Source organism: Sceloporus occidentalis, unplaced genomic scaffold (assembly GCF_023333645.1).
Source record: "Sceloporus occidentalis isolate IW3139 unplaced genomic scaffold, rSceOcc1.0.p SCAF_4, whole genome shotgun sequence".
NCBI classification, from domain to species: Eukaryota; Metazoa; Chordata; class Lepidosauria; order Squamata; family Phrynosomatidae; genus Sceloporus; species Sceloporus occidentalis.
In genome coordinates this window covers 8,270,194-8,294,132 of record NW_028316984.1, presented here as the reverse complement: position 1 = coordinate 8,294,132, position 23,939 = coordinate 8,270,194, and the positions used below count along the sequence as shown (strand labels likewise).

General features: G+C 40.1%; 1 protein-coding gene across 3 annotated transcripts in view; it reads left to right on the top strand.

Moving 5' to 3' along the window:
* The first annotated feature begins 683 nt into the window (after positions 1-683).
* Positions 684-23,939, top strand: part of LOC149313475 (WD repeat-containing and planar cell polarity effector protein fritz homolog) — a 209,446-nt gene continuing 186,190 nt past the window's right edge. For all 3 annotated transcript variants that reach the window (XM_089519160.1, XM_089519159.1, XM_089519161.1), the window contains exon 1: positions 684-769. The gene's annotated coding sequence lies outside the window, so the exon portion shown is untranslated. The remainder of the gene's footprint in view (positions 770-23,939) is intronic.

Sequence of the window (23,939 nt, the reverse complement as noted above, 5' to 3'; positions counted from 1 at the left end):
CCCTCCACATTCGCTGGAGTTAGGGGTGAAGGACCCCCGTGAATGCGGATAAACTGCAAACAACACAAAACCCCATTCTTTGTACCTGAGAGAACACCCCTCTAGGAATCTCCAGGTCCTCCACTGCAACTCTGTGGTCAAAATCTCCCAGAAATTGACCATCGAATGCTGTTGGAGGACCTACAAATGCCTAGAGGGGTGTTTTCTCTAGAAACTCCTAGGTCCTCCAGCTCAACTCTATGCTCAACTCGTGGCAGAGCTGTACTGGAGTCAGATCTAGGGCAGTGGTCCCCAAACTGTGCCCTTTTGAGAGGTTTTGGACTTCAGCTCCACAGCCTTAAGACTTCTCCCTTGGTTTCTTCATAGATGGAAAACGACCCCAAAGGTTTTCCAGGAGTTAACATTATTAAACTGGAGATAGAAAGTAGCCCTATGTATTTGATCCAAGGAAATAATAATAATAATAATAATAATAATAATAATAATAATAATAATAATAATAATAATATAGAAGGGGAAGGAGAAGGTCTCTGTTTATGGGACAGTGGTAGAGGTGCCCCATCCCTGTGCAAAATCTATTTCTCTGACTCCTTCCTTCTGCGCATGCGCAAGGGGCTCTCCCTGACTCAAAATGGGCGCCTCCTCCTCCTCTGCGTCGCTGGTTGCCAAGTGACGACAGGAAAGCGCGCGATCCAGGCGAGGAGCTGGTTGATGGAAGTGTTATCCTCCTCCTCCTCCTCTTTCCTTCCTTCCTGCTTCCCTGACGCCGGTGAGAGCCCTGGGGAGGGAGGATGGTGGGGATGAGAGGGTTTCTTTTGCTGGCTCTGCTTGCCCTTCTTAACCACTGTGGCTCTTGCTTGTCTCTGTGTTTAGGATCAGAGAATCCTAAAGTTGGAAGAGACCTCAAGGGCCATCTAGTCCAACCCCATTTTGCCATGCAGGAACTCTCAAAGCATCCCCATTGACAGATGGCCATCCAGCCTCTGCTTAAAGACCTCCAAGGAAGGAGACTCCACTACTCTCTGAGGAAGGAGTGTGTTCCGCTGTCGAACAGCCCTTACTGTCAGGAAGTTCCTCCTAATGTTGAGGTGGAATCTCTTTTCCATTGTTCCGGGTCCTGTTCTCTGGAGCAGCAGAAAACAAGCTTGCATGTATTTGTTTATGTAATGTAACCCACCTTGATCCTTTTGGAAAGGCAGGATATAAATACATCTATTATCATTATTATATATGCACTCATCCCTCCACATTTGCAGCTTTGACTTTTGCGGCTTTGATTATTAACGGATTTTATTAATATGTTCCTCTCTAGGAATATCTGGGTCCCCCAGCACAACCCTATGGTCAACTTTAACCAAAATTCGCACTGAAGGACCTATTGATTGCTATAGAGAACACTCTTCTAGGCCTTTGTAGCTCCTTCAGTGCAATCCTATGGCCAATGTCTGGAAGATGCTGACCACAGAGTTCCACTGGAGGACCTAGAGATTCCTAGAGGGAACACTTCACTAGGCAAAGCTTTATAGCTCCTCCGGCGCAATTCTATGGTCAGTGTCTGGCAGATGTCAACCAAAGAGTTGCCCTGGAGGACCTAGACATTCCTAGAGAGGTGTTCTCTCAGGTAAAAACATAGTGTGTTTATAGTTTTTTGTAGCTTTTTCCAGCTATGTGTCCATGTTCTATAAGAGTTTATTCCTGACATTTCGCCAGCATCTGTGCCTGGCATCTTCAGAGAATGCTGATCTGAAAGAGAGAGAGAGAGAGAGAGAGAGAGAGAGAGAGAGTATATATATGTGTGTGTGTGTGTGTGTGTGTATACATACTGTGTATATATACATACTGTGTAACCCATAGGGTTTTTGTTATTTGCAGTCTTTCCACATTCGTGGGGGGTCCTGTGCCCCTAGCCCCAGCAAATGTGAACGGATGAGTGTAAATATAAACTCCTGGTTTTTAAGTCACGCTCGAATTGCAGGACACTTTGGAATTTCTCCTGGACAGGAGGCTGAAATGGAGGACGTGTCCTGGAAAAGGAGGACAGCAGGTCCCTCTGTGTATACACCCAAGTTCTGGGGAAGTCAAGATTCCCTTCACTTATGGCATTGTGAAACAGGATTATTTCTACAGTTTGCTTTGGACCCTAGGCCTAGGGTCATAGAATCACTGAGCTGGAAGGGGGACATATAACCCAACCCTCTGCTCAATGCAGGATCTCCAGCTAAAGCATCCCCAGTAGTTAGCTGTCCAGCCTCTTTTTGAAGATGTCCAGAGAAGGAGACCCCACCAGCTTTCTGGGCAGTTGCTTCCATTGCCAAACTGCTCTCACTGTCATGATGTTCTTTCTAAGGTTGACTGACCCAGTGCTATTCAAAATCTTTATCAATGATTTGGATGATGGAATAGTGAACATACTTATCAAATTGGCAGATGACATCTATTTAGGAGGGGTAGCTAATACCCCAGTGGGCTTTAACAGGTTAGAAAGCTAGAATTAACAAAATGAATGTCAACAGGCAGAAATGTAAGGCAGAAAAAAAATGCAATGCACAGATATAGGATAGGGGACACCTGGCTTGACAACAGTACATATCTAGGAGTCCTAGTAGACCACAAGTTGAACATGAGTCATATATCATACCAGTGTGATGTGGCAGCTAAAAAACCCAATATAATTCTAGGCTGTATTAATAGGAGTATCATGTCTTGATCAAGGGAAGCAATAGTACCTTTCTATTCTGTTTTGTTCAGGCCTCACCTAGAATACTGTGTTTAGTTCTGGGCACCACAGTTCAAGATGGGTGACCAAAATGGTGAAAGGTCTGTAAACCATGCCCTATGAAGAGCTTAGGCAGCTGAGTATGTTCAGCCTGGAGAAGAGAAGGCTAAGAGATGGCATGATAAAAGGTAAATGTTTCCCCTTTGAGAGGGTTGTCATGTTGTGTCCGACTGTAATGGACAGTGCACATCTCTGTTACTAAGCCAAAGGAGCCAGTGTTGTCAAAGACAACTCTGTGATCAGGTGGCCAGCATGACTGCACAGAATGCTGTTACCCTCCCACTGAAGTGGTACCTATTTATCTATTTGGACTTGTACATGCTTTTAAACTGCTATGTTGTCAGAAGCTGGGACTAGTGATGAGAGCTCATTCTGTCATGTGGTGCTTAGGTCTCAAACTGTCGACTTGCCACCCTTGTGATCGTCAGTCAGTGTCCTAACCACTGCGCCACAGTGTCATGATAGCCCTGTTTAAATACTTGAAAAGATGTCATACTGAAGATGGAGCAAGCTTGTTTTCTGCTGCTCCAGAGAATAGGGCCTGGAACCATGTGTGCAGGCTATAGGAAAAGAGATTCCACCAAAACATTAGGAGGAACTTCTTGACAGTAAGAGCTGTTCAACAGTGGAACAAACTCCCTTGGAGAGTGGTAGAGTCTCCTCCTCTGGAGGTGTTTAAACAGAGAATGGATGGCCATCTGTCAGGGATGCCTTGATTGTGAGTTCCTGCATGGCATGGCAGGGGGTTGGACTGGATAACCCTTGTGGCTGGTGTCTTCTAACTCTATGATTCTATCATTCTAATTGAAATCTACTCTCCTGTAGCTTCATACCATTAGACCTGGCCCTACCCTCTGAGGCAACAGAGAACAGGCCTGCACCCTCCTCTGTGTGACAGCCCTTGAGGCATTTAAAAAGTGCAATGATGTCACCCCTCAGTCTTCTCTTCCCCAGGGTGAACATAGCCAGCTCCTTCAACCTTTCCTCATATGTTTTGTTCTCCATACCTCTTCTCATCCTCGATGCCCATCTCCGAACTTGCTCCAACTTCTCTGTATCCTAAAATGAAGTAGCCAGAACTGATTGTTGTATTCCAGATGAGGTCTGACCAGTGCAGTGAGACTATTATTTTCCACAGCTTGGAAACTATGCTTCTATTAATGAAGGCTAAAATATGATAGAATAAGCAAAGACCTGACAATCTACTTCACTTAGCATATTCAGCAAAGGGTTGTTCCAACTTTATTTGAGCATTTTCTTTGGCTGTGGTTCCTGACTTCTGGTGTATGGTTGTATCTTTATTTATTGCTTAGATCTGTAGTCTGTCTTCTCCCAGTGTGGTAACTTAGCTCAAGTTCCCCCTACTCTATCCTTACCATACCTCTGAGAGGTAGGTCAGACTGGGAGAGAGTGATTGTTCCAAGGTAATTCAGTGACTCAGGATCTTCCAGATTTGACTTAAGATCTTCCAGGTTCAGTACTCAGACCACAATAATACTGTGGTGCCTAGTTTTGTTGATGCAGGGTTTCTTATGTTAGATTGTTTTAGTACTTTTATATTTTTATACCATTAATATTTGAATTGTTGTGAGGCCCCGCCTAGGGAAAACATGTGAGAGATCAATTATCTTCTGTACCAATGCATATGAATCATATATATGTTGTGTGGCACATTTTTTAATTTCAGTTGGATCCTTTCCCTTCCTTTGCATTGCACTGCACACTGTCTTTTAAGACTGTCTTGAATCAGCATAACTTGCATATGTCCACTTAGAGATCGACTTTGGCTGGGCTAACTATGGCCTGTTACAGACTGCCAAAATAAAGCTGCTTCGGGTCTCTTTGGAGGTATGCTGTTTAAATGATGCATGGGTCCTAAGAGTCCAGAGGTCACGCCAAAGCCACACTCCAGTCCTAAGGAATGGAGCCCAGCTTTAGCACAGCTTCTGGACTCTTAGGATGCATGCATCATTTAAACAGCATACCTCCAAAGAGACCCAAAGCAGCTTTATTTTGGCAGTCTGTAACAGGCCTATTAGATTTAGGTAATCATAAACTACAAGAATAAGAATCTCAAATGTGCTACAAGATCCCTTTGCTTATTGATATTCCAGACTAACATGGCTATGTCTCTGAATTCTACAAGAATAAGAGCCAGTGTTGTGTAGTGATTTGAGTGCTGGACTAGGGCTCTGGGTGACCAAGGTTAAAATCTCTGCTCAGGCATGGAAATGTACTGGGTGAGCGTGGGCAGGTCACACACTCTCACCCTCAGAAGGCAATGGCAAATCCCCTCTAAAAAAAAAACTTGCCAAAAGAACTCTCTGATATAGTCACATTTGGGTTGCCGCAAATTGGAAAGATCTGAGGGCACACAACAACAAACTACAAGAGGAAGCATTGTGCTTCTGATTCAGGATAGTTTTCCTTTTTGTAGGTTATGATGGCCCACATGTGGGCCATATGTAGAGGTATAACCAGTCTCTTTCTGTAGAAACTTTTCTCAGGAATAAGTTCTGTCCAACAGATGGGCTGGCACACAGAGATGAGTAATGTTGACCTTTTGAGAGTTTATTACTCATGTCAAGTAGACATAAGAAGAACGTTGCTAAGGGAAAATCCTGTCTGACCACCAGCCCCAGCCCCAGCCCCATTGTACAGAGAGTTCAGATGCACAATAACTATCCATTGCCTTGGCTTGGAAGTTGCGAATTGTATTCTGTACACATGTTATCTGGAGAGTTTAAATCATTTCATTGTTTGTGGTATGAAAATGGATTATAAAATTGGTTGTTCAAAATATTTGTTTAATTGTCTATGAATGACAACTGTTTTTAAAGACAAGTAACCTTTGAAAGGTGGATTTTTTTAAGTCTGAGAAGTTCTTGGCTAGGTACCAGTGCTTACATCTTTGTACTTTGCTTCCTGTGTACTTTATGCCTGCTTTGCTTTAACTGTTTTTCTGATGGAAATAGGCTTCTTTTTTTGCCCTTTAAATTTTAATAGCTTTGTAGGTGAATTCCTTATTTACTGTGAAGTTGCTTGTAAAGTGGCCTACTGTGTTTTGAGAAATAAAAGAACAGTAGAAAATTGTGCATAATTCCATGATGCTTTAGTGAATGTTAAATAACTTTATCCTGCATATTTGTCTGGGATTTCCATAGTGAATTTTTGTCACCTGCAAAGGCCTAACATAGGCTGGCCCCAATATATAGTGATGGGGGAATTTGAAATATTTTTAGTTCATAATTGTTTCATGGAAATTCACTTTATTTGCACTTTAGTACAATAATTGAATGAACCAATCTCGAGAGCATCGTTGGTCAATCTTTTTCCTTAGAGAAAACCTTGAAATAATTTTTATGCAGGGGTTCCCTGAGACCTGAAAATTATTATATCAACAGTACAAAAATGTTTGATTTTTTTCATAGAACCATAGAGTTGGAGGAGACCACAAGGACCATCCAGTCCATTTTTGACATTCATATGTGAGACTACACCAATATAGGTTGAAATCAGAAAATTAAGTAGCAAAATGCAATTCAGATGTTATGACCACTAGCTTAAATAATATTTTTTTTATAAAAAGTGTTCCTTTAAAGTGAGTTGTTTTGGTTGTACTTTATGTTGATTGAAGAATTTGTTTCTGAATGACATTTTTTGCATTATGTAATACAGGGATTAAAAAGAAGCAAATGACAATACTGATGTAATAGTGAACAAATGTCAATAAACTTAGGGGTGAAAGAAATGAGCAGAAGGGGTGGCTTGAAGCTGCCCCTTCCAAAGATGGATTGGAGCCACGGTGAACACACACCATGGCCCCAATCCACCTTGAAGCTGGCCAAAAAGTAGCAGCAAAGGTCTGCTCCTTGTTTGGCTGGGGAAAAGATGGCTTTTCTCACCCTGCTGTGGCTCCATGGCAACTCCGAGCTGCTCCAGTGACATTTGGTGTATGAACGCAACACCACCAGAGCACCTTGAAGATGCCCACTTCCAGGCGGCTTTAGGGCAGCGTGGGAGTGTGCGGGCTATAAATGTTGTGCTCCCAAGCTGCCCAGACGGTGGCTTTAAAGGGCTGTCTGTTCCATCTCACAAAGTGTTTAAATTAAAACAGTTGTTGTTGTTGTTGCTGCAGTAAGAGGGTTAGAAAATAGTAATAATAGACAGATTTTAAATATTTTAAATTTTAGACAGATTTTAGATATGAATAATCACTAAAAAAAATCAGCAGTGTTTTTAAAGTCATTTGTTTGAGCCACACTTTAAACCATGATTTAAACCAGGGGTAGGCAACCTTTTTGAGCCGGGGGCCGGGTTGCTGTCCCTCAAACAACTGGGGGGCCGAAGCCAAAAAATAAATTAAACAATATTTTTTAAAATAAATAAATAAATAAACCAGGACAAATGTGGGACAAAATTTTCAAATGGACGACACTTTTTTTTAAAAAAAAATGGAGGACACGCAAAAAAAAAATTGCTGATTTAAAAAAAATGTTAATATAAATGCACGTTTCGGAGGCTTCTATAGACAATTGCCTCCCTTGCCTGCCGCTTGCTTCCCCTTGCCTGCCTCCTCCTGATAGGCCAAAGGCCCCATGCCCTCACGTGAGAAGCCAAAGGCTCCGGCTGCAATCGGCGGCAGGACCGGGATGGGGCCGGTCCCAAGGCCTTGCCGGGCCGCATCTGGCCCGCGGGCCGCAGGTTGCCTACCCCTGATTTAAACCAACCAAGTTTAAACTAACCAGTCAGTACTGCATTTGGTAAACATTTGCAATGGCTGTTATTCCAAACACAATTACTACTTACCATTGAACATAGTACAGTTGTCTGAGTAAGTGTGTAACGAATGGCACTAAAAGTAATGATACCAAAGAATAGTTCTGTTTTTTCTATCCATATCAAAGAAATTGGGGGCTGATCTGTACAGTTGTCACCCAAAAGGCAGCATTTACCTGAATTCGAATATGTAGAGAGTTTGTAGTCTTTGTTAAAAAGAACAGAAATTAATTCTGTCGAAGTAAGAAACAAGACAGCACAAAAGTACTGTTCCAATTTATATCCTTGCTTCAAGGTTTTTGTACTACTCAGCACTATGCAAGTAATCTTTAACTCAAATTGCAGGAAATATTTCAAATTCCATTCTAACAATATCCAACAGAGAATATTAAATCATATTAAGTTTCAAATGCCTCAAGCAAAATGCTCTGCTACAGCAGTCTAAGCATTTACATCCTTGAAGAGCACATAGTACAGTTTTCAAAACTTCTGTAATACCAATACTATACAAATTTTTAAACTTTTACTAAAAGCTTCAAATGTATCAAAACAGCAATCTTAACTGTGGAGTTAGACCTGTTAGATGCCATAAGCTCACTACTGGATTCTCTTGTGCTGGGTACAGCAAAATAATGCACTGATAATATGTACATTATTGTTGGTAAAACTGTTACTTTGATTGGTGAAGGTCAAAAACTTCAGTGGAGGTCTGCATGTTGTGAAGCAAAAAAACTGAAGAGAGATGGGCTTAAGCAGAATCTTGTACTCAGTCTTGCACTCTTTTACCAGCTATGCCAAAAAGTTAGTGGCATAAGTAATAAAATATTACTTATTACTGTTTGTCCCATTTACTTTGCATAGATATGTGACTAACCGTAGTCAGTTATTATAGCACAACAGAAGTATATAAGCAATGAAGATCATCTTTTATATAGGAGTGGCTATATCACTGTGTCACACTGTGTGGAGCACTATATCTCCAGGCATGGATTTCGTTGATGGGGTCTGTATGAAAGGGCACTCATCAGGGCCTTTTGTACAAACAACACATTTGCTTTCTTGGAGTAATGTTTCACTTGCCAAAGTTATCCAGGCCTTGATAGCATGCAGTCTCAAGCAGTTAACCCACATAGTATGTCTGTCTTTGGACATTGTTTAGAAGCATCTATTTGAACTTGCTGCACTACATTTTGTACTAGCTGGAGCATGCCAAAGAGAAAGAATAACATCAGTTTTATGCCAATGTTGGTTCTGTATTTGAATCATAGAGTTGGAGGGAATCCAGTTCAAGTGCTGGTGCCGATATTTAAAAGTTAATGGGCATTCTCCTGTGTGAATGTACTCACTCTCTTAAGTGCTGAATCCTGTTTTAGCAGAAAGACATGATACAGATCCGATGAATAAATAAATAAATAAATAAGTCTTGAACAAAGGTTCTGCTCTGTGTCCCAACATCTTTTCAGAATTAGATACAGGTTTACGTGATCAGGGTTTGTTTGTTTTTGCCTGCTATCATGGCAGGGATCATCCTCTTCCCATGGCTTCAAGATGTTCAACTGAGTTTTCTGGTTTTATAAGATTTTTTTAAATAGTTTATTGCATTTATTCTTTAGTTAATTCATTTATATCCCATCATTTCCCAATAATGGGACTCAAAGTGGCTAGCGACATAAGCAGAAAAACTAAGGGGTCAAGCAGACTGACAGTTTGGAGCATCCTCTGGCTGCTCCAGCCTCAGTCATTTCTTCTTTGGCATGGGACTGCAGTGACCAGATGCTGTAGTCCTGAGGCTGTCTGCTGCCGCAATCCCAAATGGGCCGCCAGCAAGGAGTGCTTTTTTGCACTCCTTTTGCTGACAGCCACAGACTACCTTAAGCAACTGTGGAGCAGCTTCAGCCCTATCTGGGAGCATGCGTCATCTGCATGCCATGCCCCTGGAGCAACTCGAAGTTGGCACTTTTGGCCCATGTGTTTCAAGCCTAAGTGAAGATATTCCCAGTATGTTAAGTAAATGTATAAAGCAAACACGCTTATGAATGGTAAGTGTGTGTATACCGGTTGGATTCTTATGCCTAATGTGGGTGAACTGTTTCAAGCACTCCAGACACCCACTTAATCTAGAGTGTAATGTCTGTTGTTTCATTTGAGGCTGCAAAGATACTGTACTTCACATGAACAGACAGATGTTAAGCAAGCTAAGACATAAAGAGGTTAGGACTCAGATGGCACCAAACGCCCTTGTTCAGTGCATTCAGCTCCATTCCTCACTTGTTTACTGTGTTTGGAGAAAGTGAATGAGGAACACAATAATTGAACCATAGTCTCAAGGTGGCAGCTAAATCAATTCAACTTTCTCCCTTCTGTGGGGTCAACTTGGTTATCCTGGCAGGTTGGGCTTCCCCCTGCTTCCTTTAACTGTTGTGAGAATATCTTGATTGTCATCTGTAGTTGGATGATGTTGACTAATCCTCCTTTCGGTTCAGAGTTAAGGTCAGGTACAAAAAATTGGGAAAAAAACTAGAATTGTGTACATACTGCTAGTCATTTCTGCATCCTTATGCAGCACATTTTTAGATTAGATTCTGAATTTTATTAATTTTATTTTCTCATTTAAGATCGGTATCCTATCTGTTATTTTTAGGATCCTTATGATAGCTTGCACAAAAAGATGTTTTCAGAGAAAGAAACTGTGAAAAAGTGAACAGTTTAGCTTTGATGTAATCTGAGAAAAATGATCTTTTCATGAATTTTTAATATGCTAATTACAAGTTCATTACATGAGTAGTGCAATAAGAAAGGGGGGGAAGCAGCAGCAGTCTGGGTTAATGTTACATCCCAAAGGCAGTAGTGAATACAGCTTATTTTTTAAAAAACTGCAAGATTTTTTTTAACTATTCAAGGTAAATTAAATATTGCAGTTTTAAAAATTTAGTTATAGTATATATTCTGTTGATACAAAACAATTGTAAATAGAATAGAAAAAGGTAAATAAGCAGGACAGTTCTAGAATTATGTAATATATATGGTATATATTGACACATGGTTTAATGTATTTCAGTAAGACTATTCACATGGTTGTATGGCCAATCAGATTCTACTTTTCTGTAGTGTAAACTGTTCAATTCAGGCTGTAGTCCAGGGTAATTTACTTGGAAGGGTCCTATTGAAATCACTCCCTAATATTTGAACGCAAAACGTAAGTACCACTGAATTCACTGAACTTTTGTGTGGAAGATTGCAACCATAATGTATCAGCCAACATATTTAGAGCTTTAATATGAGACTGCAGTATATGTGCACATAAACACATATACATTTGGGTGCATGTGTGTATATCAAGGACTACTCACTTGATTGGGTTTCACTAAGATTAAATACAAAACCATGTTGTTGTTACGACCATATCTCATGATAACTACCAGAAACAATATTTAAGAATAGTTATTGTCAAAGCATATAGTTAAAACTGAGCAGTTTGCTTTCATGGAATGTGGTAATGGAGACCAAGTTGGATGGCTGTTTGTTTATAAAATTATTTCAAGCCATTTCAGGCCAAAAAAGGCCACCTTTTCTGATTTACAGTTGGGCACTTCAACACATAGCAAAATGAAAAGCAGGAGAAAAACAGCATTAAAAGCAGAATGCAGAAGTAATGCATTTAAAATCATGCTGAAGCCAAACAAATTAAAAATATTTTAACACATAAAGTAAGCAAAGATGAGGCCAGTTTTATGTCTTAGGAAGAGATGGCATTGTTTGGTGCTAACACAACGAAGGCTTTGTCTCATATTGAGATTAACATAGCCTCTCTTGGAGACAGAGTATTCAAAAGTGCCTCTGAGGCCAATTTTAAACAAAGGGCATGGTTCATACCTGAGGTCTTTCATATCCCCTGATGCCAAAATATTTGCCACTTTAGAGATAAAACCCAGCACCTTTGCCACTTTAGAGATAAAAACCAGCACTTTAAATTTGCCATGAAACAAAGTAACAGGTGGTATAGCTGATTCCAAACCATTGTAATATTGGGCCCGTACAGACAGGCCAAAATAAAGCTGCTTCGGGTCATTTTGGAGGAATGCTGTTTAAATGACACAAACATCTCAAGAGGCCAGAAGCTGTACCAAAGCTGCACTCCAATCCTTAGGAGTGGAACATGGCTTTGGTGCGGATTTTGATCTCTTAGGATGCATGCATCATTTAAATAGTATACCTCAAAGTGACCCGAAGCAACTTTATTTTGGCCTGTCTATTCGGGCCCATTGTCAGGCAATATATGACCAAAAGGATTCTGGCTCTACCATATTTTATTCCACTGGCAGTTTCAGAACACTTTTCAAGCTAGCCCTACACAGTATTTGTTGTAATAATTTAAGTGGCAGTTGTAATAATATTTTTAATTTCTTGGCTTCAGCATGATTTTAAATGCATTAAAGAATGGATCACTGTGGTGAGAATTGCCCTATCTAGAAAGACTGCAACTAGCACAACTAGTTGAAGTTGGGCAAAGGTTTTTCTCTGATGCTAAGTCCAGAATCTGATTCTTTGGAGGGAGTGCAATTTCATCCAGAATAGACCCTACAAGTTTGAAAAGGAGATTAAACAAATTCATGGAGGATAAAGCTATCAGTTGGTGCTCGTTTTATTACTGTATGTTACCTTTAGCAACAGAAGCAGTGTGCCAGTGAATGGCATTTGCTTGGAAACAACGAGATGAAATTGTTGCCATCATTTCTCATATCTGTCTGGGCCATTGTAGAAAGTAGGGTCCTGGGGTAGGTAAGCTTTTTTCCCTATCCAACTCTCATATTTTTACTGTATAGCAGTTTATTTTTTAAACCATAATCACTTCCCTTTCTTTTATAGTGAAATCCTTTTCCATTTTAAGGCAACAGCCTCCTATTGACCCTATTGACTACAAATTCACCTTTGGTGTCTTTTCGTTGGCTCTATTACTTTTCTCCCTTTTCTTCCTGCTGGGATCAAAGAAGTCTCATTATCCTGGAGGAGGGAGAAAACATTTTACCTTTTGAATGTTATCTGTGAGAGAATTTTGTAGCTTTTAACATACCATACTGTATTTTTTTTTCAAATCCTGCCACTGTCACTGGATTGAAAGAACTGATTTTCTGATTTAGAGGCTGGCAAAACTCAAGATATGGGGAAAACATGCAGGCTTTTTTTTTCTTTTCAAAAGTCAAAGAAGTGTGGGAGCAAAATTTTATTTTAGACTTGTTAGCAGCTAGTGTTTAAGGGATGTGCTCTGATGAATGTTTTTTATGGCACTTGAAGCATTCTTGGGATAGGTTTACAGAGTTTTGCTTGAGGACCTTCTATTACCGTGAAAAATATTTTAGCTGATAGTATGAGGGGTGCCTGCTTTATTGGGGAAGGATTAAAAAGTTAGTCTAAAGTCATTACAGTAAGCTGCATTTTCTAGACTGACAGTGATTGAGGTATGTTAGTAGTAGCTCAGATGTGTATCCTCAGATGCCTGAGGATATAAACGTGTTTTACTATACTTTAAAGACTCAGCAAACACATGCAACATACTCCCCCTCTCCCCCAGTCAAAGCTACTGTGATACCAAACTTGTTTCACCATGCATTTGGTTTCTTACAAATGCTTTCAAGAGTCATAGTAGTATATCATTTAATAAAGTAGCACAGTATGTGGGAATGAAAGAGATAATAATTTTTGGTGATTGTTCACATCATTACGTAGCCCCCGCCCCATAACCTCTGAAGAGCTAGATCTGATTATTAGAGTCGTCAAATATACTAAGAAACTGATTAAGTATTAACCAAACATTTAAAGCTTTGATTACAAATGAGTTTTTCTAGTCAAAAAGGTTATAGCAAAGAACTACATCCATCTCCATCCTCCAAAGCAGCCTTCCGTCAAGTTGGCAGCTGCTCTTTACATCTCTGTCCCTTGATTGTAACTTGACAACTGTGGGGCAGAATAGTATTTGTGGTCCAGAGGCTACTACAGCAATGTAAAACATTGATGGACCCCATGGCTCACTAAAAAAGGACAGAAAAGCTGCCACCTTTCTATAGAATATTACTGTAATTACTGACTGGTAAAAAAGCAGGCAGAAAGTAATTACTGACGGGTTAAAAATAATCAGTTGACTATATGTGACTAGGAAATAGATTGACATCAAAACTCTGTAGAGGAAATGCATAGTGCTGTGGTACCACAGAGTCTTCAGAAGATGGCAGGCCAGCAAAAATAATTTGTAATTGAGGAATTGGGTTACAAAAGCTTTACCATAGCAAATACAAATTAGATTTGGGCATCTCTGTAAGCATGCATGTCTGCTTTTTTCAGAATATTCATAACTTGGTACAGTATATCCTGCATATAATATGCTCCTGATTTGATACTGGAGGAGGGGGGGGGGGCTTTGTAAGGATCAATAGAGTCTCCTGGTTATTTTGCTAGTATTTCTTATTATATTTTCTTTTAACTGGATATATTGTTACTTAGATATGAACACTTTGAAAAAAGCAGATGTGCAGGCACTATACTTAACCTGCACACTTCACATCATTAGTCCATAGCCTGCTCACCTGGCTTGCCTCGATGCATTTTATAATGGTAAAACAGGTGTTTCAACAGCTTATTTAAACAGGATACTGTGACTTTATTATTTCCCATTAAAGGCTTTGATTCACATAGTGTACCAAAGCTCTATCCCAAAATGCCTTCTATGAAAAGGGGATTTATTGGGCAATGGTTTGTTTTTGTCTTATAAATATAATGACCATCATACCCTTTCTTAGCAAATGACTAAATGTCTAGCAAATCTACCAATTTCTAGCTTTTATTCATGTTAGAGCATATGGGTGAATGACTCCATACATAATGAAAAACCATGGTTTTTTATAGCTTTTGTGTTTGATCAAGTGTTATGTTACCATCTTCAAAGTCCATTCTGGCTAATCTTTGTAAGCCTCCCTGATTGTATCTTGTAGAGGGGCGGGATATAAATAAGTTTTATTATTATTATTATTATTATTATTATTATTATTGTTATTGTTATTATTAAATCTGGCATGCTTAATAATTAGTGCATTTCTAGACCAGTTACTTTTATACTGGTGGAAGCATTCCCTAAGCAGAAATCTGCTCATAATGCTTGTGCTGGCAAAAAGTGGCAAAGTGATCTTTGCTTCCTTTATTTCTATTTCCCTTGAAAATGTTGAAGGGGAGTCTGTCTTACAAGAGAGCAGTTCTACCAACAAGTGGTTGGAGAACTGTAGTTTTTGGATTTTTTTGGATGAGGAAAGGGCATTGATCAGGAGCTGGAAAGTGGAAAGCAGACAGATAAACGAAGCACAGACATTAGTGTGTGCTTTTTGTATTCTTTCTAGGTATCTAATTTTAAACTGACATAAGAAAAGGGTTTTGCAATATGGACATGTTAGAGAGCATATATTGGTTGCTTTTGGAGGACTTATCAGCATAACAAACTAATTAGAATGTTTTCACATCCACAGTTTGATAAATGTTTTGGTACTGATGAATCTCTCAAGGCACAAGTGGCAAATTTATTAACCAAGTATTGTCAATTAGCTGTTGATGAGATATTTTAAGAACCCGAGAGAAAGTTAGTCCCTTCCCATCCTGGCCAACTTGCAAATGATTATGTTGTCTTTGGCCCTCTCCAGACAGGCCTTGTAGAACGTAACTAATATGTGCTAGTGTTGCCTTGGGCCTGTACAGATGGCTGCCGCCATTTTGACGTGATGGCCGAGCCGTGTCCAAATAACATGTTGCGGGCATGACCTGTTCACGTCGTGTCAGTCGTAACCGCAGCGCAGCCTCGTTCCCGCGGCAACTAGATTGCTGCGGGAACGGCACCAGGAGAAAGGGGCCAAGAGGCCCCTTTCTGCCCTAGCTGCGGCTCCTGGGGTGTCCTGGGGCATGAAGCCCCGGGACACCCCTTTTCAGGACCAGGGAGAAGCGGCATTTTGCCGCTTCTCCCTTGTCCTGATAAGCGCCGTATTGGGGCCTTTGGACTGCCACTGTGGCTGTCCTGGCCCCAATACATGGCGCAAAGGGGCGGTCTCCAGTATGATGCATACTATGCACCTAATGAAGACGTAGTTCTTCTTATTACCTATCTGCTGGAAACACTACAAGCATGAAAAAGGTGTTATAATGACAAGCAGCAATAACATGATAATAAACAGGAGCATGGTTAGAATATCCTAGGTATACAGAGACTGAGAAAAATGGCAGCTTTTTTATTGACATTGAAGCATTGGTAGACATATTGAGAAATAAACACCAGTATGGCAAAGAGCATTCAGATTATTCACGCTGGCACATTTATTGTGTGTTGATAATTTGCTTATATCAGATTCCATAATAACACAGTTTGAAAGTGTAGAAGTATTGCTGACAGTAGTAACAAACCATTCACCAGTTTAGAAATCTTACTGTGTTTACCCATCTCAAGGGCTTGGAGGCTGAATTTGAATTTACAAATTAATCATATCTTTGTGGAATAAATGAAAAAACAACAACTCTGTTTTATAAAGAAAATGAAGCCTTATGAGTGTCAGATGCTTTAGTTTGGGGGCACTCTAAAAGCCGTTTTGAGAGGCTAAAACAATATTCATATTTTAAAAGAACAAAAAATGTAAGTGGAACAAAATATTACAAAATACTGCTGATCTTACTAAAGCCCATGAGCTTTAGATAAGGAAATATTGTAGAACTCAAGCAAGAAAAAATCAGAATCAGAAGCACTGGACTTAAATGAAATCCAATAATTAATTATTTAACATGAAAACATGATGTTGGAAACAAGCATCCATGCCTTTTATCTAGAGACATGAGGTAACATAATAGCTGTAATATGCTTTATTAATTTAGCCTAAGGATGTGAATTAGCTTTACCTGAAAATGTTAATGATGAATTTTAATTTTTAAAATAAAGTATCTTAAAACAACAAAGTAATATGTATTTTCATAAACAAATATTAAAATTTAAAAATCTGAAGATCGTAACGATTGATTGATCACAGACTGATAAATAAAATATGTTGAAACAAAACTAAAAAACTGGATACCACTACCAATATGTGAGATTACTGGAGAATTTTAAAGCCCCCCCTCCCCCCCCCCGACAGTATAGCCCTTTAACATTCGGATTTATTTAATAGCATTCAGCAAAGGACACATTATCCTCCTCCCCCAAAGTTGGCAGATGACCAGAATTATCTTTTCGAGACAGCATAGCATCATAAAGCTGGAAGAGACCCATGCACCATGTGACACCACAGAAGGCAGGTGACACCAGGCTGAATGGCCCCCTCCCACACCTCCCTGCCACATGCCACAGCATCCCAGGGCACCCCGTCCTCCCTGCTAGCGCGGCTTTACTCATGTGTAAAGCCGTGCCAAGCAGGGAAGTGAGAGCGAGTCCTTTTGGCCCCTCCCTTGAAGCCCCCCCAAAGCTCCCCCACCAGGTGACCCCTCCAGTGTGGGACACCATTGAAGAGATCTGAATTGCCATCCAGTCTGATCCTCTGCCATGCAGGAATATTGAATCAAAGCATTTCTGCCAGATTGCCATCCAGCTTCTGTTTAAAAACTTCCAAAGAAGACTCCACCACACTCCGAAAGAGTGTGTTCCACTGTTGAACAGCTCTTACCACCAGAAAGTTCTTCCTAAGATTGACATGTAATCTCTTCTCCTGTAGTTTGAATCCATTGCTCTGTGGCCTATTCTCTCGAGCTTCAGAAAACAAATTTGCTCTATCTTCAGTATAACATCCCTTCAAATATTTACACAGGGATATCATATCATCTCTTAAAACCTTCTCTCCTCCAGGTTAAACATACCCAGCTCCCTAGATCACTCCTCATAGAGTATGGTTTTCATACTTTTCACCATTTTCGGTTGTCAACATCAGTTTCTTTACTTGCATCTCACCCCACTAAGAACAGTTTAAATAGTATAAACAATAAATCAGGTAAATGCTTGAGACTCTGATACATGGCAAAAACTTAACCAAATGGCACCTTTCTGCCCTCACCATTTTCTCCATTTTTAGCACACTCTAATTTTGGAGTAAGGATAAGGAAAAGCAGTTCATACCTGGAAGGGCAAAGGGATAATTAAGGTCAGAGGTTTGTGTAACTGCAGCAGATTATTAACAAATGAGTAACTACAGTAACTGAGACTGTTATACTTTGGACATATGAGAATATATTACTCACTAGAAAAGACAGTAATCCTTGGTAGGGTAGAATGCAGTAGGAAATAAGGAAGATTGCATTACAGATGGACAGGCTCACTGAAGGAAGCCATGGCCCTGAGTCTGCAAGACCCAAGCAGGGCTATTGATGATAGAGTGAGTTGGAAATCCCTTATTTAGAGGGTTGCTATAAGTTGACGTTGACTTGACAGCAGTTAATAACAACAACTGCAGTGGAAATCAGGAAAAATTAAAAAAATGTTTTCAGTTCATATACCTTAAGACATTGTGATCATGGGGAGGGGACATTTTTGCGTGAAGATGAACTTGTATAGTAAGTACAGCCCGCCCTTGCCATATGCACCCTCACCATATGCAGCTTTAAGCTTACACGGACAGCGAGCTGCAAGGGACAAAATGACACTGGCGCTGCAGTTCTGTGTGTGTTGTGGCACGCAGGAAAAGGCCATCATTCAAACATATTTGAAATTTGCCTTATGCGGGGGCCCACGGAACAGATCCCCCGTGTATGGCAAGGGTGGACTGTAGGATCTTGGCACAGAAGTGCCTCATGCAGGAGTTTTGCTTTTATTTCAATTAAAAATAAGAACAAACATTTTCCATATTTAAAGACCAATACTTAGAAAAATTTGAGCTACTTTGCAGTCTCCTCTTCCTGTAGTGCTGATTTTGAATCCTTTGGAGCAGGATGGGATTTGCAGATGACTAACAAATAACTCTGAAGTAACTGACTTTCTCTTCAATTGGGATTTGCTCGCATTATAACTCAGGGAAAATTTAATTTAGGAAAACTTAAGAAATCAACAGGGGAGATATGATGGCTAAAAGTTCAGTAAGGTATTTATGAAATAAACATTGGATGATTTCAGCAACCCAGGAAGTACAAAAACAGCAAACATAAATTTTACCTAGAATATTTTAAAATATCTGTTGTAACTTGATATATGGTTTGATATATTTTGATTGTGTAATACTGTATTGTTTTTAAAATTTAATAAAGTTAAAATAATAATAATAATTGAGCACCATGGATCTCAGTGGAAACCTCATCATAACTTCATCAGGCATTGAGTTAAGTTGCTGATATTATTAATAGGTATTTTGTGGAAATAATTCATAGTTCCTTAATGTTTTTTGACTCGTCAGTTTGTCACTTCCTCTTTTCCTTGGCCATGTACATAGTTGTATGTAATTCAGCATTCTTTAAGACTTTTAATGTTAACACCTGGTTAACCTGGAGAAGAGAAGGTTGAGAGGTGATATGATAGCCCTGTTTAAATATGTGAAATGATGTCTTGAAGATGGAGCAAGTTTGTTTTCTGCAGCTGCAGAGAACAGGACCCAGAGCAGTGGATTCAAACTACAGGAAAAGAGATTCCACCGAAACATTGGGAAGAACTTCCTGACAATAAGAGCTATTCAATAGTGGAACACACTCCCTCAGAGTGTGGTGGAGTCTCCTTCTTTGTAAGTCTTTAAACAGAGGCTGGATGGCCATTTGTTGAAGATACTTTGATGCTGTATTCATGCATGGCAGGAGATTGGACTGGAGGGCCGTTGTGGTCTCTTCCAACTCTATGATTCAACCTAAAAATGAGGGATAGTTATTAGCAGTAGCTTTCTTGCTTGAATGTATACTGACCTGCTTCTTACTATACTTTTAATGTCCCTTAAGAGGCATAAAAATTCTTTATGCTGTTTTTCCTGCTGAGCTGGAATGTTCCATCTATCATGTGCCCAAACACCTCATCAATTTCTTTGCCATTTTAAATGTAAAAGGATCTTCTAATTGCATACTCTGTGCCTGTGGTAGTTTGGTCCCTATGGCCTTCAATTTCTTTAATATGTCTTGGCTTTTCCTAGAGAACTAATCTTCTGTGCTGTGAATGGGAATGAAAGCCTCAGGTCGTCTATCATATTAAGAAATATATATATATATATATATATATATATATATATATGAGAAAATTCATTCTCCTTTTCTTGGGCAAGATGGAAGTTAGGTAATCTTTTAACGTAAGTAGATATTTATATATGCTTGAAAATTGAGCTGTTCGTCTACAGTGGCTATGGATAACAAGAGTGGTGGAGTGGATTTCTCTCATCAGAAAGGTTGAAGAATGGTTGTTTGAGGTATATTGTCATGGTTGTTCTCATTTGAAAACAATTCTCACTAGCTAGGTTTGTTCCACGTTATGTTCTTTACAATGTTACATTTCAATAGATTTGCAATTTTATCTGTGATTGTCATGTTCAGCTTCTCAGGGTTAAGGGAACAACAAGGGAATTTAAATAGGTGTTAGATGTGTGTGGGTTTAGATCTTCTATGGCTAAGCAGGTGGGTCAAGGATAGGAAACACGTGAGATGCAATCCATCTCTTTCCAGAAGTCCACCCTCATGGAACCACAGCCCATAGTCCAATAATCCAAATTGTTATTGGCATTACCATCTGCAGAGCCAGTTTCACATCTGCTATTTTCCTCTCCCTTCATGGACCATGCCCTACAACTGGAAGAAGAGATGAGATGACAACCTGTGCATCCATCTCTTTCAGCTTCCTACTCAAAGCCTCATAATCCCTATTCTAAAGGCTATGCCTTACTGTATCATTGGTTCCCACATGGACCAAAAGGAAGGAGCAATGGTCAGTAGGCTTGACAAGTCTTCTCAGACTCTGTCACATCACAGATTTTAGCCCCAGGGAGACAACATACCTCCTGAGACATCTTGTCAGGCCCACAAACCACTGCTTTCATACCCCTCAGCAAAGACTCTCCCACCACCACCACATGCCACCTCTGAGGCTTAGCAGCATCTGTTCCCTTTGGTGGTACTCCCAGGGTCCCCTGGACTGTCTCTGAAGTCTGTCTCTGCTGCTCTTCTTCATCATTCTTGTAAGGGAGAGAGCTTCAAATTGATTCTGTAGCTGCAAGCTCCCAGAATGATCCCTGATTTCCCTACTTCTATGTGTGACATTCCTCCAACTGTCTACCTCCTGTGTATGTGAAGTGACCTCCTCTCCAACAATGTCCTCTGTGTGTTCCCTGTCCAACACCATCCAGTCCGTTCTTTCCAGGAAAGCCTCTTCCTCCCTAAGATGCTGGAGTGTAGCTACTCGGGTCTCCAGCTCCTGGACCTTCTCTTCCAAGAGGGTTACCAAATTGCACTTGGTGCAGGTGAAGTTTCACAGATCAGTAAGCAAGAAGACAAACATTCCACAAGTGTTGCAGGTGATTGCAGCAGGTCCATCAGTGTCCATATTAAGAAGTCTTAGGTAAGGAATGAAACAGGACTGTGGGCTTCCCCCTCAAAAAGTTTCCCTGTTAAACAGGGACCCTTGTTGGCTTGGCCTTTGTCCCCAAGCTCTGTTAGCGAGCTCAATCAACTGGGCCTGTAGTAATCTAGAGAGCTCCTAGGTTCCTTTGGAGGCAAGTGTCTGACCCACTTCCTCTGAGCAAAAGTCTCCACAAGCCCCTTAAATAAATAAGTGAAAAAGAGAGAGTGAAAATTAAAGGAGAACCTCTCAAACCCTGTTCCTAGATCACCTCCTCCTCGGTACTCTAAATCCTTCTTGACTGTAAAAATTAGGCTGCTAGCTCCGCTCCCCAGGGACCCACAGAAGTGACTCATAGTTTAAAAAGTTTAAAAACTCACCCAGCCAAAATGGCCACAGAGTTGTAAACACTCTCCAAAATACAGGACCATAGACATGGAATTCTAATTATTAATATCTATGGTCCTGTATTTTGGAGAGTATTTACAATTCCACTGAATTCTTTGGAAGACCTTTTCTCATTGTGGCCAAAACCCATTGGGCTTTTTTTAACACTGAATAAACAGTTGACCATCCTAGAGCACATGGAACTTGTCTCTGCACTGTTTTCTACTCATATCTTTATACTGCACTGGCTCATGTGTTTGATTGTATGCATACAAAAAGTTACTTCATAATAATATTGTAAAATAATTAAAAAATATCCTGTAAAGATTCTGTTCCTCTTTGCTGTTTCTCTTTGTCCTTTCCCCGTAATTTCCCAATTGTTACTGAATGCCTGTATATTGGGATTGTCTTCTACTTTATTTTTTGTAAAAATTGCCAGAACATTTTAGATCGGGGTGGGCAAAGTATTACTCCAGATATTGCTGAATTACCATTTCCAGCACTCCTCAGCATTGGTTATGTTGGCAAGGGGTGAGTGGAGTTGCATTCTAACAACATCTGGAAGACCACACTTTGCTCACTCCTGCTTGGGGCATTTTAAACATAAACTCTTTGCTGGTCAATGACTGAATAAACTTTATTACATTACAAACATAAACTCCTCCATTGCCTTTAGGCTTGTGGGAAAAATGAATTCAGAACTGTTCAAATACTGATACAACATAATTACTCATCATGTAGTCAAAATCAGAATCCAAAGATTGGATTAACTCTAGGGAAGCATTTTGATAAAGAAAGGTGAAATGCTGTAGTGTTATTTCTCATAGAATCTTCCATATATGGCTGAAAGATACTGTACTAACTCACTGAAACTTATGGTTTGGACTTGAAATTAATGATTCAGTTTAAATCACAACTTTATGTTGATTTCTCTGGGACCTAATACCAATTAACATAGTCTGGATCCAAGTGTATAATTTTGTGTATGATGTCTGAATAATATACAGTCAAACCGGAACTTTTAATTTCTGCACATTTGATTATTTGCAAATTTGCAGCCAATTGGGAAAAATTACAGATTAAATACGTAGACTAGAAGATGTAAAGAATATATATATATATATATATATATATATATATATATATATATAGTAAATCATAATGGCATAAAATAACACTCAGTATCCCTGATTCCTCTTCCACTACTGGAGCCTCACTCAGAACTGGTCACCTCACAATGGCTGTTTTAATCCTCTCCAGCCATATCCAGGACTACAAGACCTGGCATTCACTGTAACAACAGGATGGAAATTATACTTTGCTTGGGTTCTTCAGTCCTTGGGAATATAGACTGAATTAAGGTTGTGGGGAGGCTAGAGATATCAACAATTTTCCCACATTCAGGTGATTCTGTGCTCCTAGCCCCCATGAATGTGGAGGGCTGACAGTATGGCAAAATTATCTAGGGCCCCATTCTCACTAGCCTATTTGCCCTGGATAGATCTGGTTGCCCCCATACCGAATCAGCCCACTATCCTTTACCTTGATCGGGGCAATTTGCCCCGCTAAAGTTCACATTTGCAGTACCGCTTTAAAATGGAGCCTCCTTTGTTGTCAATCAAATTCACTTCCACTTTAATCAAAGGTGTCATATTCTACAGCCATTGGCCAACTGAATGGGTGCTTTCCCCCCTCCTTTAAAAAAAACTGGCAGCAGTGTGCGCATATTCTGTCAACTTGTGAAATTTAAAAACCTCCAGGTGTGTGTGTGGTTTTCTTGGCAAGATTGGTTCCGAGGAGATTTGCCTTGCCTTTGCCCTGAGGCTGAGAGAGTGTGACTCCCTCAAAGTTGGGTTACCACAGCCTTCCCTCTGAATACCAGCCTCTAGCTTACCCTTCACTTCCAGCCCAGCATTTTCTCCTCTTTGGAACCTCCTTCCTTCCCTTCCAGCCCAAAGCATTTGCATAATCTGTCACAATAATAATAATAACAACAAATGTCGCTTCCATGGGAGGCCACCTGAATGCCATCTCTGCCACCCCAGAATGCCACCTCTCCTTACATACACACATGTAGCACAAGCATTCACACATTGTATCAATCTGCCAAATTGAAAGGGGAACATTTGTAATATTCGCATATTACACTTGTCTCTCCATATTCGCTAGGGTTAGGGGCACAAGACCCCTGTGAATATGGGAAAACCGCAAATAACAAAAACACCATGTTTTTACCTGAGAGGACACCTCTCTAGAAATCTCTATGTCCTCCAGTGCAACTCTGTGATCAATGTCCAACAGTGGACCCTTGTTGTACACTGGGGTTTGATTCCAAGATCCCCCATGTATGCTCAAGTCCCATTAAATATAATGACATAGCAAATGGTGTCCCTTATAAAAAATGGAAAATCAAGATTTGATATTTGAAATTTATAAGAAGGGCTGACTATATAGCAACATGCACCTTGCCCACAGCGTCAT